Source organism: Rutidosis leptorrhynchoides, chromosome 4 (genome assembly GCF_046630445.1).
Source record: "Rutidosis leptorrhynchoides isolate AG116_Rl617_1_P2 chromosome 4, CSIRO_AGI_Rlap_v1, whole genome shotgun sequence".
Taxonomy (NCBI): Eukaryota; Viridiplantae; Streptophyta; class Magnoliopsida; order Asterales; family Asteraceae; genus Rutidosis; species Rutidosis leptorrhynchoides.
In genome coordinates, this window is record NC_092336.1 from 200,646,731 (window position 1) to 200,666,056 (window position 19,326).

Below are 19,326 nucleotides of genomic sequence, written 5' to 3' on the forward strand. Positions count from 1 at the left end.
GAGTTTGTTAGATGTCTTGATAGGTAAATATTGATTAATAGATATGGCTAACAGAAACATTTTAAGTTCAATCGTAAACACGCTACTTCAATTAAGTACAGTAGTCAAATAGTAAACTTAATGTAAATCATGGATTCAATTTATTGAGATTGTAAATATTTAATATAATAATATTAGTAAACGTGCATCTAATTAAATATCTTACCGACAGTTTTATTGGAGATATTGCATTGTGAAATATTTTATATTTTCAGTTCTAACGATTTAATCGTATATTATTATTTCAAGTTATTATATATATTTATTTGCAAGTAATTGTTCGTGAATAGTCGAGAACAGTCAAATGGTAATTGCATAAATGAAAACACTTCAAAATTTTGAGATTCAACATTACAGGCTTTGCTTATCATGTCGGAAACATATAAAGATCAAGTTTAAATTTGGTCGGAAATTTTCGGGTCGTCACACCACCCACCACCACCAACCATCACCACCACCCACCACCACCCACCACCACCACCACCACTCACCCACAACCACCACCCACCACCCACCACCACCCACCACCTACCACTAACAACCACCACCCACCACCACCAACCGCCACCACCACTAACCACGACCACTAACCACCACTACCACCCACCACCATTAACCACCACCACCAACCACCACCCACAACCACCACCAACACTACCCACCACCACCACCAATCACCACCACCTACCACCACTAACCACCACCACCCACCACCCACCACTACTACCAACCACCACCACCAACCACCACTACCAACTACCACCACTACAACCCATCACCTCCAACCACCACCAGTAACCACCACCATCACCAACCAGCACTATCAATCAACACCACCAACCACCGCCACCCACCACCACGACCACCACCCACCACTACTAACCACCACCACCAACCACGTATCACCACCACCAACCACGTACCACCACCAACCACCACTACCCACCACCAACCACCACCACCCACCACCACCAACCACACCAACCATTACAACCACCACCACCACCCATCAACCACCACCACCCACCACCACCACTAACCACCACCACCAACCACCAACCATCAGAAAAAGATTTATCATTTATCGAAAAACGTTTATCATTCATCAAAAAACAATTATAATCAGACAATTATCATTCATCGAAAAATATTTATCATTCATCAAACATTTATCATTCATCAAAAAACGTTTATCATTCATCGAAAAACATTTATCATTCATCGAAAAATAATTATCATTCATTGAAAAATAATTATCATTCATCGAAAAATATTTAACATTCATTGAAAAACAATTATCATTCATCAAATAGTTATCATTTCATCAGACAATTATCATTCATCAAACATTTATCATTCATTAGAAAAAATTATCATTCATCTAAATTATTTTTTGTCAAATAGTTATCATTTTTAAATATCGGTTATTATTCATAAGAAAAGAATAATCATTCATCACAAAATGATTATCTTGCATTAAAATATTTTATATCATCAAACATTTTAATATAATTACAAAAGTAGTGGAATTTCAAATAGATGATATAATATGATTAGTTTTATAAAAAAGAGAAAGGCATTCCGAGAATCGAACTCGGGACCTCTCGCTCTGCTTCATTGGCAGATGCAGCCTCTTTGACCACAGCAGGAGGTGGAGGTCCAATAAATAAGTCATCATCTTCACCAACTTCCGCTTCCCTACATTACATAGAATGCATCATAAAGAAGTTCTTAATATTATGTATTTAAAAAAGTAACATCAACAAACAAAGGGTATACATGTAAATCTACTTTTTCATTGATCAAGACTTGATAAATTGTTTTAGATATACATGGTGACCACAAAATTTTAAAGAAAAAAGGCATACCTTAATTCAGCCTCTGCTTTGGTTAACTTAGCTGCAGCTGCAAGCAATTTTGTAGATGGCATAGCAGGCCCAATAACCCTAAAAGCTCGAAACAAATTTGTGCGGGTAAAAAAAGGGTAAAATACAGACCACAATATAAGATCACTTTAAATATACTTATATACAGCGATCAGATCATTATGTGATTGATGTTTATCCATAAGAGGAACTTCAGACTCAGATTTAGGTCGTATAACGCCCCCAACAACCTTTAGGGTAGGACGGGCGCCCGAAGGCAGCAGAAAAACTAAAAGACCATTTTCATTGAGGTTCAAGGACAAAAACAGCTTTCACAGATACTTTACTAGTGACTTCTCAGATAGACCGAATATATCAACTGCTTGTCCATCATCAATCATGCGCAGAAGCTGAGGAAAAATCAAAAGTTCAGTAAATTTGGCAAAGTATATAGTTTTGACTATATTATTATGATATAAGACATGATCAACATGACAAGTATAGAAGGTTGAACCGATTGTAGCATATACGACGTACTATTACTATGCACAAGTTTAAGCATGCAATATATTGTAATTACTTTAAAATTGATGATATTTATTTTATAATTTAGAAGTAATCAGTTGGTCATATTCAAGATGAAAATATTCTTGCAGGAATCATATATATTCAATACTAATCCAAAACCACCTTATCGTTAATAACTCAAGCATATTTCTTCTTCACTATAAAGGCATACTAAGGTCCTGTTTGAATGAAATCCAACAAAGAAAACTACTATGCACTACTTAACAGTTAACACCACAAGCTTCTCTAACGTACCATACTCTCAGATAACCATAGATTCCATTTACTTATACTAATAATTACATTATACAATGACTAGCAGAAAAAAAACTACGGAGTAGTTCTTTGACCTATAATTCAATATTAAGCTAGAAACGCAACATAAACATAGAATTTTACTAAGATTATTCAATTAATAAAATTGATATACAAACACAATATACTAGCAGAAATTCTTACCTGCTCTAAATCATTAGCTACAGCAGGGAACTCATTCAATATGTATTTCACAACATCAACAGAATCGTTTTTATTCAAATCAACTTCATCGTCAGACGTTTGATACTCCGAATCTGATCCCGAAACCCTAACTTTACCATCTCGATTTGATCTCCGGCGAACTTTGACTTGGAATCTGCAATTTCCATTACTTCAATCCGAATCGATGAATCACAAAGTACAAACAAGTGATAATGAATCCAGATCTATGCTCATTTCATCCTGAGATTCCTCGATTTGTGAAGTTTTCGAATGAAACATGAACTCGAGATCAAACTCTTCAAATTTGCTGATGTAAATCGAAATTGACGATGAACGTAGTTTAGGATTAGTGTTAAGATCATGAATGTAACTTCAATTTGTTGTAGGAATCATCTTTTGAAAGTATGAATTTTGATAAATAACGATGATGAACGTGATAGTGATAGTGTATGAATGGAGTCTTTTATTTTCTTTGCTTTTATTACAGTGAAAAAAGCTATGGAAAAATAAATTATAAAAATGACCAAAATACCCTTTTGCATTTTTTAATATAAAATTAGGATTTCTAAAATGTGAGGCCCATATTCACTTATCCAGTTTGTACCCCATTTAGTGCTTATCCATGGATTGGTCCACTATATATATATATATATATATATATATATATATATATATATATATATATATATATATATATATATATATATATATATAGTTATGAACGAAATGAATTTTTGTAGTAACTAATAATGAACTCTTTACAATAAGAACTAAGCAATAAAAAATGTGGTACTTTTATAAACTATAGAAGTATAGTATAAACAATTAAATAAATGTAATTATAAGATTTGTTAGTAAATTTATTTGTATAACTAATAATAACCGAAAATACAAAATGCATATATATGTAAATAAACACTTTCGATAATTAAATAAAAAAAGGAAAATAAATACAAGATAATTAGATACTTAAATCTAGAATGTCTCTAGAATAAAAAAAAATAAAAAATAAAAAAATATATATACAAAAGAAAAGGCTCGATCGATAAAAAAAAGAAACACTTTTAAATATATATTTTTTTAGCTTTTTAAGGAATGATAAATTTAAACAATTTTGACCATGTGTAGTGTTTAACAAACTCAAAAGTTCTATCCACTAAATCTCGGCTTCTTTACTGATTTTTTTTTATTTATCTTATATTCTCATTTTATTTATTTTATCAAAATTCCACCTATAAATACTAGTTATCTTTAATCATATTTCATCACAAACACTTAAGCTTTTTCTCCCAATGAAAAATCATAGAACCTTTGAGGTATTTTTCTATCCCTCATTTTCGTATATATTTATTTTTTTATTTCGGTTTACATTTTTATTTATATATTTTTTTTGCCGAATGCTCTTTAATCCATTATAAAATTGAAACACAATATTAAAATTAATATGATCATACTATAATTAATATTAAGTAATATGGAATGTTATAAAATTATTTTTATGAATTATATAATTGAATTATAATTATTATGCATTTTAAAAATGAACTTTTATTATATATAAATGTATAATCGAGTTAAATATGCAATAATTACAAAAAATTGATAAAAAATAATTTTTACAGGTTTCTTAATTATAATATGATATATTAGTGATCAGAAATACTTTAGTGATCAGAAATAATTTTGGTCGTATTTATAAATGTTTAATTCGAATTATTCAGTATTTATTGTATTATTATGCATCGAATACTATAAAAACATGCAAAAATTGAAATTAATTGTTATAAATACTTATAATTTATTATGATAATTTTTACAGCTATTATTAGGCTTATAAAAATTATTGGAAGAGAAAAATTAATTACTATAACATATCATATATTTATTCTATATTTAATTGTTTACCGAATTAATTAAATGTTTAAAAACGAATTTAAATTAAATAAAATTCAAACATCAGTAATATTTGTTTGGAAATTAGTTAGAACAGTAGTAGTATTTATAAAAAATGATTATAATAAATTTTGGAATATTATTTTTATTTAAATACAAATTAAGTATTAATTAAACACAAAAACTATATAAAATTCGTAATAAAATATTAGGCAGTAATAAAAATATTTATAAAAATGTTTCTGAGATTATTATACTTGTACATGACTGTGAAAATTATAAAAATAAATATATGGGTCGATATAGTATTTTAAATAGAATTGGCTTGCTTTTTATTGTAAGCCGAGAGAATTAATAAAGAAAATACTAAAATAAATACAATGAAGAATGTAATCTATTTTTTTTATATGATTATTAGAATTACTAGATAATTTAAAAAATGTAAAAAATAATTTTTAATACGTTTATCCTATTTATTTAATTATTAGCCGAATAATGTGATTAAATGAATGGAAAATGTTAAATAAATAGAATATGCAATATAAATTCGATTTGAAAATTTTTATATTATTTATTAGGTATATAGAACTGGTAAAAATTATTTATTTAGGCTGATTTGATATTTATTACATAATTAACTTTGATTAATATAAACCGAGAATATATATAAAGAAAAATGGGAAATAAATACAAAAACTTGATAAAATTATTTTTTTATAAATTATCCTACTGATTTGTATAATTAGCTAAGTTTATAAAAATTATAAATGTAATATTGAATGAATTAATTAATGAATTAACATGTATTACTATAATTTTCGATTTACATAAATATATATAATACATATACTAAATTAATATTATTATTACAACTTAATGAATAATTATAAACTTGTAATTTCATAATTATCTAATTTATTGATTAATTAACTAAGTATACTATATAATAGTTATAAAGACAAATAATAAAGTATAATGCTTATAATGTAAGTTAGTAATGATAATACATTATTAATAAACATATATATTATAACAATACTAATTTAATAATAATAACTTATAATATATAATATAAAATAATCAAATTGTTAATACATTAATAAATATAATATAACTTATATAATAACATATATTATGACCTAAACCTAAAGTGAAGGTTAATCAAAAGATAACGTACAATTCATGCGAACTTCACCGCTACTTACAGTCGTAAGTGAATGATATCTAGGTTGCCATTTATGGGTAAGCTTGTTGATCTCGAATGTCATGACTTAGATTCTGATCAAGAGTCCTGGGCCCCCGGTTACATCTGGTCATTCCTGGCTTATTTGATAGCAATGAAGTTTGAGTAAAGTTGTACAACGTCTTGCCAAAGATTATAACCCCAACTTTCTAATATTAGAATGTTACTATAAATGGAAACTTTCCATAAATAGTAACCTTCCGAAAATGAAAATTCTTTTAGAAACCATCACTATTAATATAGTTACTATATACTTTTGTCTGTTAGGCAATATCTGATCATACGTTCTATCTCTAGGTTGAGATCTCGATCACATCCTTCTGTTCAAATCTTTTGTTTATGGAATAACTTTTCTTGCTACCAAGATGAACTTCATAGCCCCGCTTTTACATATTTATTGAATTTTATAAATCTTGGGGTGAGACACATGCTTGTATTTTAAATGATTTACACTTTAGACACAAGTGCCTAAACTTTTTGATATGCAACTTCATGAGACTTTTGTTAACTTGTATTGATTGTATCTTTACATGCAAATCCCTGCCATAATATCGTTAATTGCTGGAATTAAAATGTTGCAAGCTTAATTATTGTGAGTAGGCCTATTGAGAGCGACGTCTCTACCCATTGATCGATCGTCAATGGGGTACATAATAATGATTACCGACACGTGTACAGTGTCAAGGGTTAATGTTTAGCTCGATATTATAACTCATGGCATATTGATTATTTTGATGTTTTGAACTAAATCTTGTGGTTTAAAACTTTATTGATTATTAAACCTATGATGTTCACTCAACCATTGTGTTGACATTTTCAGCATGTTTGTCTCAGGTGATGATTAGCTTATATGCTGCTTGATGATTGCTTAGCTAGCTGTAGCATCGGAGTCCACAAATTCATAATTTATCATTTGTTAAACAATTGTTAATTACATTTGAATTTATCATGTAAAACATTATTTCGTTTCCGCTGCAATACAAATATTTTTTTTATAAAACGTCTCATTTAGAGGCATTCTCGCTTATATAATTGTGTTGTGATATTGAGATGTCATATTTACCCCGACCCTATTTGGGGGTATGACACACATGGATATGAATAATGGTTATTTGGGCATGAATGATGACAATGGTTATTTGGGCAACAATGGTGATTATTTGAGTATAAATGATGGTTATGGGTATATGAATGATGGTTACATGGGTATGAATGACAACGGTTATATGGATTCTTCACAAGCTAATGTTGAGCCAAGAGATTATTGTGATACTTATGATGGATATTATCCAAACGGGGATTATGATAATGGTTGCATGAATTATTTTACCCCAATGGATCAACCTTGTGATAATGGTCCCATTTCTAATTTTGACTCTTTCGGTCAACTAATGGACTATTGTTATGAGGGGGATGACTCGACATGGGATTCTCCTAAATTTCAAAATCAACAACAAGAGGAGATCGATCCGAATTTACTAGAGTTATTCTCAAACATTGTGAGAACTCACCTTAATCGTATGGAGGCTTTAATTTAAGAGAGAATAGATTTGAGGGAAATGTTAGAAATTCAACAAGCTTCAATTCAAATCTTAGAGAAAACCGTGGGTTTCATGCTCCCTTTAGTTAAAGATTTTGTATCTACTACCATTTCACCACCCACTTCACCCATAGTCTCTACTTCTCGATCAATAAATTGGATCTTTTATGATGATGATGATGATATAAGCTTTTATGCCAAGACCGAAGTAGTAGAGATTGCACAAGTACCCGAATCTTTGATAACCAATGATGAAGAGAAGAATGAAGATGATGATAAGGATAATGATGAAGGTGAAGATGATGGTAAGGAGTATGATAAAGAAGTTAGTGAGAATGATGAGGAAGATGATGAAATGAGTGAAACTTTGCCAACACCCAATGTTTTTACAATCCATGATAATCCACTTGGTGATGACAAGTATGATAGTGAAGATAATGATGATGATGATGAAGGAGATGAGGTTGAGAATATCATACCTGAAACTTTCAAAGTGTATAACAATCCTCTCGGTTATGATATTGATGATTTTAAGGAGGTTTTGCAACCCGAGGTTGATGATTTGTTTTTGTGTGAGCCGCTTAAGAAAGCAAACCTCATGCTCAAAACCGTGTTTAAAAGAGAGTCTTTTGTTGACTCTCGGGTTGGTTCAATCTTCTTATTGCAAATGAAGAAGATTATTCTCTTCTTATACACCACCCGAGGGGTTAATGATTGGTCACTCTCTTAATTCGTAGAACTTTTTCCACCGATGTCACATGTCGTCCGATAAAGTGTGGGGGAGAACCACCCCGATAAGGAATGTTGAGAAGACGGGGACGAGTCAAGATAAAGACTCGTTAATCAAAATCAAAGCTAAAGGAAGTATGGCGATGCAGATATATGATGATAACTTCATGCAATTTGACAAATACTTGTGGAAATGGCCTTCAGTCTCGGGTACTTCTATTTCTTTTCTAATTTTACCCACTCGAATTTATTACTTTATTTTGATTTCATGTAATGAGGGCATTACATGATCTCAAGTGTGGGGGGAGAGATAAATTCTCGTGGACTTAACTTTATACAAAATTACATCTAATTTTAAAATTTCCTAAATATATTGTTGAATTGTTGAATAATTTTGACCAAAATAAGCCATAACTTACCTTTAAGGATGGTTGAAGTTCCATCCATTTGTGGTTCCAAGTTTCACCTTGAGTGGTTAAAGTTTCATTCAAGTTAGGGGGAAGTAAAGTCTTCCCTTTATGTTGTAATTGCAATCTTTAAGTGGGAGTAAAGTCTCCCACTTTCAAAAGATTTTTATGCTTTAAATGATAAAATCAAAACTTTTGCATGGAATTAAAGTCTTCCATGTTTGCTTCAAAAAACCAAGTGTTTAAAGCTTCAAGCCTTAACACTTACGGATGATTCAAGTCCATCCATGATAGGGAGTCAAGTCTCCCAAATGTCATTTCACTTGATGTGGGAGACTTCCTAATCTACACCATTTTATATTGACATTGGTTATCTCATCATTTCACGATGTTTCAACCGATGTATCATACCGTGGGAAGAGAAACCACTAAGCTTCACTGTGTGCTATCTTCTTGATAAAGAGTAATGACTTTGTGCTAGTGTTGCTAGACAACACACGCCATAGCTAAAAGCTATGGCACACATGTGCTATCAATTAACTGAAAGGTAGTGACTACTTCCTACCTTTTCTCAACATAAGCATAAAAGCTTGTTATGTGGGAAGTAGACGAGTGAATAAATGCTTTAAGCTTTGACACTCCCAGGAGAGTCGAGTCCTCCCAACGTTTCATTTTGGAAGTCAAGTCTTCCAAACTTGGAATTAAAGTCTTCCCAGTTGTATTGTGTTTCCAAGCTTGGGGTAAAGTCTCCTAAGTTAAGCTCAATCTCAAAAAGGCCTAAGCTTAGAAGTAAAGTCTTCCATATTGCTAAAGGTTTCATCTTCAGTGTTTCAGAGTGATTCCCAACCACTCATCATGGAAGTCAAGTCTTCCAAATTATGGAATTGAGAGATCTCTTATTTAGCCACGTGGGGCCTTAATTCCACGACCCTCCGTCAATGTTTTCGCCCTACTATGAGAGAAACCATAGAGTTGTGATAGAAAGCTTGATGAGTGCCATTCATCCCGAACCCGGGATAACCTATAAAGGTGGGGTACCCAGTCCCTTACCTTTAGCACACCCACCTTAACCTAAAATTAGAAACTGAAGATCATTGATGTTTTGGGGGCATGGAGGTGGAAGAGGGATAGCCATTGCGGGGCGAAGAGGTGAGTACATTTTTGGTTAGATATACACTTTATGCTTGATGAGATCTTTGGTTGGATTGTGATTCTTGAGATATTTATGATTCGTATACACTTAGGGTACATTTGGGATCATTTTGGATACCCTTTGAGATTTTCATCATGATTTGGAGCTTATTGCATACATTTGGGTATTTTGGGTCACTTTGCATTGGTTAGATTGGAAAGCTTTTGGGTAATTAAGGTTATTTTGATAGGTAATTTTGTGATTTGGTGGCTATTCCGCGAATACAATGTTTTTGATCAAAGTCAAAGAAGGTCAAAGGTTGATTTGAAGAGTTTTGATGCTTGATTGGTGCTAGTTGAGGAATTTGATAGTTGCTTGCTAGAGGTTATGCTTTGTGTTGATACTTGGTGATTTTAGACCTTCTAGAAGCTTGTTGTGAAGTTTTTGAATGATATTGGATGATGGATGAAGATTTAGTATTAGGCTTGAATTTGATGGTTTTGAGTGGAGTTTGTTGAAGATGTGAAGAAGATTGTGGTGTGTGAAAGTTTAAATTTGAAGATTGTTGAGATGACATGAAAACAATTCCTTGAAAGTCAAACTTGGTCAAAGTCTTGGAACTCATAGTTTTAAAGCTAGAAGAATTGATGATTGAAATTGTTTTTGTTTGAAGATTGTTGAATACTTAATGATTGGAAAGAATCATTGAGGTAATTCATTGAAGTTTGTCAAGTATTTTTGAGATTGTGCTTGAAGGATTGAAAGTTAAAAAGACTATACTTGAAATTGCAAGTTTGTATTAGTCAAAGTTGGTCATCATTATGAAGATATGGTTAAGTTTAGGCTTGCTTGAGGACAAGCAAGGTTCAAGTGTGGGGGATTTGATATTGCTAAAAATATACATATTTATCTTCGCAGTATCTCCCTACTTTCGTGGAATTTCGATACGTGTTGTGATGATTAGTGAGCGGTTTGTGGTATTTAGTCGTTTCGGGACAAACGTGGTCTAAAAGTTCATATTTATGCTAAAGAATCAACCCTTGGGCCAAAGGAATGAACTAAGTGAAGATTTGGAGTGAAAATGAAGCTCCAGTGTAGTGACCCGAACTTTTTCATGTTTATATATTTATATATTAAATGAAATTGATATTTACATGATTAAATGTTTTCAACATGTTAAGCAATCAAACTTGTTAAGACTTGTTTATTTGAAATGAGTTTCATGTAGACAATTGACCACCCAAGTTGACCGGCGATTCACGAACGTTAAAACTTGTAAAAATTATATGATGTTATATATATATATATATATATATATATATATATATATATATATATATATATATATATATATATATATATATATATATATATAGTTAACATGATATTATGATAAGAAAGTATCTCACTAGGTATATTAACAATGGGTTATATACATAAAATGAGTTTATTGAATTAAGAAACTCGAAACGATATATATAACGATTATCGTTATAACAACGTCTTACTAAATACATATGAATCATATTAATATATTGTTATACTATGTTTAAATATGTTAAATGATAAGTAAACATATCATTAAGTGTATTAACAATGAACTACATATGTAAAAACAAGACTACTAACTTAAGGGTTTCGAAACGAGACATATATGTAACGATTATCATTGTAATGACATTTAAATGTATATATATATCATATTAAGATATATTAATACATCATATTATCATGATAATATAATAAATTAACATCTCATTAGATATAATAAACAATGGGTTAACAAGATCGTGAACTTAAAGGTTTCAAAACAACACTTACATGTAACGACTAACGATGACTTAACGACTCAGTTAAAATGTATATATATGTAGTGTTTTAATATGTATTTATACACTTTTGAAAGACTTCAAGACACTTATCAAAGTACTTCTACTTAACAAAAATGCTTACAATTACATCCTCATTCATTTTCATTAATAATTCTACTCGTATGCACTCGTATTTGTACTCGTACAATACACAGCTTCTAAATGTATTTACTATTTATATATACACTCCAATGATCAGCTCTTAGCAGCCCATGTGAGTCACCTAACCATGTGGGAACCATCATTTGGCAACTAGCATGAAATATCTCACAAAATTACAAAAAATATTATAAATCATTCATGAATTATTTACATGAAAACAAACTTACACATCCTTTATATCTAATCCATATACCAACGACCAAAAACACCTACAAACACTTTCATTCTACAATTTTCTTCATCTAATTGATCTCTCTCAAGTTCTATCTTCAAGTTCTAAGTGTTCTTCATAAATTCTATAAGTTCTAATTTCATAAAATCAAGAATACTATCAAGTTTGCAAGATTACTTCCAAGCTTTCTAATCCAATCCAAGTAATCATCTAAGCTCGAGAAATCTTTATTATTTATAGTAAGATATCTTTCTAATACAAGGTAATACTCATATTCAAACTTTGATTCAATTTCTATATCTATAACTATCTTATTTCGAGGCAAAATCTTACTTGAACTTGTTTTCGTGTCATGATTCTACTTCAAGAACTTTCAAGCCATCCAAGAATCCTTTGAAGCTAGATCAATTTTTGTTACTTCCAGTAGGTTTACATACTAAACTTGAGGTAGTAATGATGTTCATAACATCATTCGATTCATATATATATAACTATCATATTCGAAGATTTAAACTTGTAATCACTAGAACATAGTTTAGTTAATTCTAAACTTGTTCGCAAATAAAGTTAATCCTTCTAACTTGACTTTTAAAATCAAATAAACACATGTTCTATATCTATATGAAATGCTAACTTAATGATTTAAAACCTGAAAACACGAAAAACACCGTAAAACCGGACATACGCCGTTGTAGTAACGCCGCGGGCTGTTTTGGGTTTGATAATTAAAAACTAGGATAAAATTTGATTTAAAAGTTGTTCTTTTGGAAAAATGATTTTTATTATGAACATGAAACTATATCCAATAATCATGGTTAAACTCAAAGCGGAAGTATGTTTTCCAAAATGGTCATCTAGACGTCGTTCTTTCGACTGAAATGACTACCTTTACAAAAATGACTTGTAATCTGTATTTCTGACTATAAACTTATAATTTTTCTTTTTAAATTCATAAACTTATGTTCAATATGAAATCATAGCAACTTGAATCACTCAAAACGGATTTAAAACGAAGAAATTATGGGTAAAACAAGATTGGATAATTTTGCTTGTTGTAGCTACGTGAAATTTGTAACAAATCTAAACAAATCCTAACTTAACTAACTTATATTGTATTATACATGTATTCTAACATATATTATGTAATCTTGGGATACCATAGACACGAATACAATGTTTTTACATATCATATCGACCCATCTATATATATATATTTCGGAACAACCATAGACACTCTATATGCAGTAATGTTGGAGTTAGCTATACAGGGTTGAGGTTGATTCCAAAATATTATATATACTTTGAGTTGTGATCTAGCCTGAGACTTGTATACACGAGGTCATGGATTGATTCGAGATAATATATATTGCTTTATTTTTGTACATCTAACTCTGGACAACTAGTTGTAGGTTACTAACGAGGACTGCTGACTTAACAAACTTAAATCATTAAAATGTAATAAAAATGTTGTAATTATATTTTGATCATACTTCGATACATATGCACATATTTGTTATAGGTTCGTGAATCAACCCGTGGCCAAGTCTTACTTCCCGACGAAGTAAAAATCTGTGAAAGTGAGTTATAGTCCCACTTTTTAAATCTAATATTTTTGGGATGAGAATACATGCAATTTTATAAATGTTTTACAAAATAGACATAAGTACATGAAACTACTTTCTATGGTTGAATGATCGAAGCCGAATATGCCCCTTTTGCTTGGTAACCTAAGAATTAGTAAACCAGTCTACTAATTGACGCGAATCCTAAAGATAGATCTATGGTGCAGAGTTATGATCAATGAAGGGATAAGTCAGTCAATTTTGGTAAGTGGTGAGAGTGGAGCTGGTAAAACTGAAAACACTAAACAACTGATGCGGTATTTAGCTTACATGGGTGGTAGAGCTTCTACCGATATATATATATATATATATATATATATATATATATATATATATATATATATATATATATATATATATATATATATATATATATATATAGTTAACATGATATTATGATAAGAAAGTATCTCACTAGGTATATTAACAATGGGTTATATACATAAAATGAGTTTATTGAATTAAGAAACTCGAAACGATATATATAACGATTATCGTTATAACAACGTCTTACTAAATACATATGAATCATATTAAGATATTGTTACACTATGTTTAAATATGTTAAATGATAAGTAAACATATCATTAAGTGTATTAACAATGAACTACATATGTAAAAACAAGACTACTAACTTAAGGGTTTCGAAACGAGACATATATGTAACGATTATCATTGTAATGACATTTAAATGTATATATATCATATTAAGATATATTAATACATCATATTATCATGATAATATAATAATTTAACATCTCATTAGATATAATAAACAATGGGTTAACAACATTTAACAAGATCGTTAACTTAAAGGTTTCAAAACAACACTTACATGTAACGACTAACGATGACTTAACGACTCAGTTAAAATGTATATACATTTAGTGTTTTAATATATATTTATATACTTTTGAAAGACTTCAAGACACTTATCAAAGTACTTCTACTTAACAAAAATGCTTACAATTACATCCTCATTCATTTTCATCAACAATTCTACTCGTATGCACTCGTATTTGTACTCGTACAATAGACAGCTTCTAAATGTATTTACTATTGGTATTTACACTCCAATGATCAGCTCTTAGCAGCCCATGTGAGTCACCTAACCATGTGGGAACCATCATTTGGAAACTAGCATGAAATATCTCACAAAATTATAAAAAATATTATAAATCATTCATGAATTATTTACATGAAAACAAACTTACACATCCTTTATATCTAATCCATATACCAACAACCAAAAACACCTACAAACACTTTCATTCTACAATTTTCTTCATCTAATTGATCTCTTTCAAGTTCTATCTTCAAGTTCTAAGTGTTCTTCATAAATTCTATAAGTTCTAATTTCATAAAATCAAGAATACTATCAAGTTTGCAAGATTACTTCCAAGCTTTCTAATCCAATCCAAGTAATCATCTAAGCTTAAGAAATCTTTCTTATTTACAGTAAGATATATTTCTAATACAAGGTAATACTCATATTCAAACTTTGATTCAATTTCTATATCTATAACTATCTTATTTCGAGTGGAAATCTTACTTGAACTTGTTTTCGTGTCATGATTCTACTTCAAGAACTTTCAAGCCATCCAAGAATCCTTTGAAGCTAGATCAATTTTGTTACTTCCAGTAGGTTTACATACTAAACTTGAGGTAGTAATGATGTTCATAACATTATTCGATTCATATATATATAACTATCTTATTCGAAGATTTAAACTTGTAATCACTAGAACATAGTTTAGTTAATTCTAAACTTGTTCGCAAATAAAGTTAATCCTTCTAACTTGACTTTTAAAATCAACTAAACACATGTTCTATATCTATATGATATGCTAACTTAATGATTTAAAACCTGGAAACACGAAAAACACCGTAAAACCGGACATACACCGTTGTAGTAACACCGCGGGCTGTTTTGGGTTTGATAATTAAAAATTAGGATAAACTTTGATTTAAAAGTTGTTCTTTTGGAAAAATGATTTTTCTTATGAACATGAAACTATATCCAATAATCATGGTTAAACTCAAAGTGGAAGTATGTTTTCCAAAATGGTCATCTAGACGTCGTTCTTTCGACTGAAATGACTACCTTTACAAAAACAACTTGTAATATGTATTTCTGACTATAAACTTATAATTTTTATGTTTAAATTCATAAACTTAAGTTCAATATGAAATCATAGCAACTTGAATCACTCAAAACTGATTTAAAACGAAGAAATTATGGGTAAAACAAGATTGGATAATTTTGCTTGTTGTAGCTACGTGAAATTTGTAACAAATCTATACAAATCCTAACTTAACTAACTTATATTGTATTATACATGTATTCTAACATATATTATGTAATCTTGGGATACCATAGACACAAATACAATGTTTTGACATATCATATCGACCCATATATATATATATATATATATATATATATATATATATATATATATATATATATATATATATATATATATATATATATATATATATATATATATATATATATATCGGAACAACCATAGACACTCTATATGCAGTAATGTTGGAGTTAGCTATACAGGGTTGAGGTTGATTCCAAAATATTATATATACTTTGAGTTGTGATCTAGCCTGAGACTTGTATACACGAGGTCGTGGATTGATTCGAGATAATATATATTGCTTTATTTTTGTACATCTAACTGTGGACAACTAGTTGTAGGTTACTAACAAGGACTGCTGACTTAACAAACTTAAATCATTAAAACGTAATAAAAATGTTGTAATTATATTTTGATCATACTTTGATACATATGTACATATTTGTTATAGGTTCGTGAATCAACCCGTGGCCAAGTCTTACTTCCCGACGAAGTAAAAATCTGTGAAAGTGAGTTATAGTCCCACTTTTTAAATCTAATATTTTTGGGATGAGAATACATGCAATTTTATAAATGTTTTACAAAATAGACACAAGTACATGAAACTACTTTCTATGGTTGAATGATCGAAGCCGAATATGCCCCTTTTGCTTGGTAACCTAAGAATTAGTAAACCAGTCTACTAATTGACGTGAATCCTAAAGATAGATCTATGGTGCAGAGTTATGATCAATGAAGGGATAAGTCAGTCAATTTTGATAAGTGGTGAGAGTGGAGCTGGTAAAACTGAAAGCACTAAACAACTGATGCGGTATTTGGCTTACATGGGTGGTAGAGCTTCTACCGATGGAAGGAGTGTCGAACAGAAAGTCCTAGAGGTATTTACTTTTCTCTCTCTATATATATATATATATATATATATATATATATATATATATATATATATATATATATATATATATATATATATATATATATATATATATATATATATATATATATATATATAACATGATATTATGATAAGAAAGTATCTCACTAGGTATATTAACAATGGGTTATATACATAAAATGAGTTTATTGAATTAAGAAACTCGAAACGATATATATAACGATTATCGTTATAACAACGTCTTACTAAATACATATGAATCATATTAAAATATTGTTACACTATGTTTAAATATATTAAATGATAAGTAAACATATCATTAAGTGTATTAACAATGAACTACATATGTAAAAACAAGACTACTAATTTAAGGGTTTCGAAACGAGACATATATGTAACGATTATCGTTGTAACCACATTTAAATGTATATATATCATATTAAGATATATTAATACATCAAATTATCATGATAATATAATAATTTAACATCTCATTAGATATAATAAACAATGGGTTAACAACATTTAACAAGATCGTTAACTTAAAAGTTTCAAAACAACACTTACATGTAATGACTAACGATGACTTAACGACTCAGTTAAAATGTATATACATGTAGTGTTTTAATATGTATTTATATACTTTTGAAAGACTTCAAGACACTTATCAAATTACTTCTACTTAACAAAAATGCTTACAATTACATCCTCATTCATTTTCATCAACAATTCTACTCGTATGCACTCGTATTTGTACTCGTACAATACACAGCTTCTAAATGTATTTGCTATTGGTATATACACTCCAATGATCAGCTCTTAGCAGTCCATGTGAGTCACCTAACCATGTGGGAACCATCATTTGGCAATTAGCATGAAATATCTCACAAAATTACAAAAAATATTATAAATCATTCATGAATTATTTACATGAAAACAAACTTACATATCCTTTATATCTAATCCATATACCAACGACCAAAAACACCTACAAACACTTTCATTCTTCAATTTTCTTCATCTAATTGATCTCTCTCAAGTTCTATCTTCAAGTTCTAAGTGTTCTTCATAAATTCTATAAGTTCTAGTTTCATAAAATCAAGAATACTATCAAGTTTGCAAGATTACTTCCAAGCTTTCTAATCCAATCCAAGTAATCATCTAAGCTCAAGAAATCTTTCTTATTTACAGTAAGATATCTTTCTAATACAAGGTAATACTCATATTCAAACTTTGATTCAATTTCTATAACTATAACTATCTTATTTCGAGTGGAAATCTTACTTGAACTTGTTTTCATGTCATGATTCTACTTCAAGAACTTTCAAGCCATCCAAGAATCCTTTGAAGCTAGATCAATTTTTGTTACTTCCAGTAAGTTTACCTACTAAACTTGAGGTAGTAATGATGTTCATAACATCATTCGATTCATTTATATATAACTATCTTATTCGAAGATTTAAACTTGTAATCACTAGAACATAGTTTAGTTAATTCTAAACTTGTTCGCAAATAAAGTTAATACTTCTAACTTGACTTTTAAAATCAACTAAATACATGTTCTATATCTATATGATATGATAACTTAATGATTTAAAACCTGGAAACACGAAAAACACCGTAAAACTGGACATACGCCGTTGTAGTAACACCGCGGGCTGTTTTGGGTTTGATAATTAAAAACTAGGATAAACTTTGATTTAAAAGTTGTTCTTTTGGAAAAATAATTTTTCTTATGAACATGAAACTATATCCAAAAATCATGGTTAACTCAAAGTGGAAGTATGTTTTCCAAAATGGTCATCTAGACGTCGTTCTTTCGACTGAAATGACTACCTTTACAAAAACAACTTGTAATCTGTATTTAAGACTATAAACTTATATTTTTTCTGTTTAGATTCATAAACTTAAGTTCAATATGAAACCATAGAAACTTGAATCACTCAAAACGGATTTAAAATGAAGAAATTATGGGTAAAACAAGATTGGATAATTTTGCTTGTTGTAGCTACGTGAAATTTGTAACAAATCTATACAAATCCTAACTTAACTAACTTATATTGTATTATACATGTATTCTAACATATATTATGTAATCTTGGGATACCATAGACACGAATACAATGTTTTGACATATCATATCGACCCATCTATATATATATTTCGGAACAACCATAGACACTCTATATGCAGTAATGTTGGAGTTAGCTATACAGGGTTGAGGTTGATTTCAAAATATTATATATACTTTGAGTTGTGATCTAGCCTGAGACTTGTATACACGAGGTCGTGGATTGATTCGAGATAATATATATTGCTTTATTTCTGTACATCTAACTG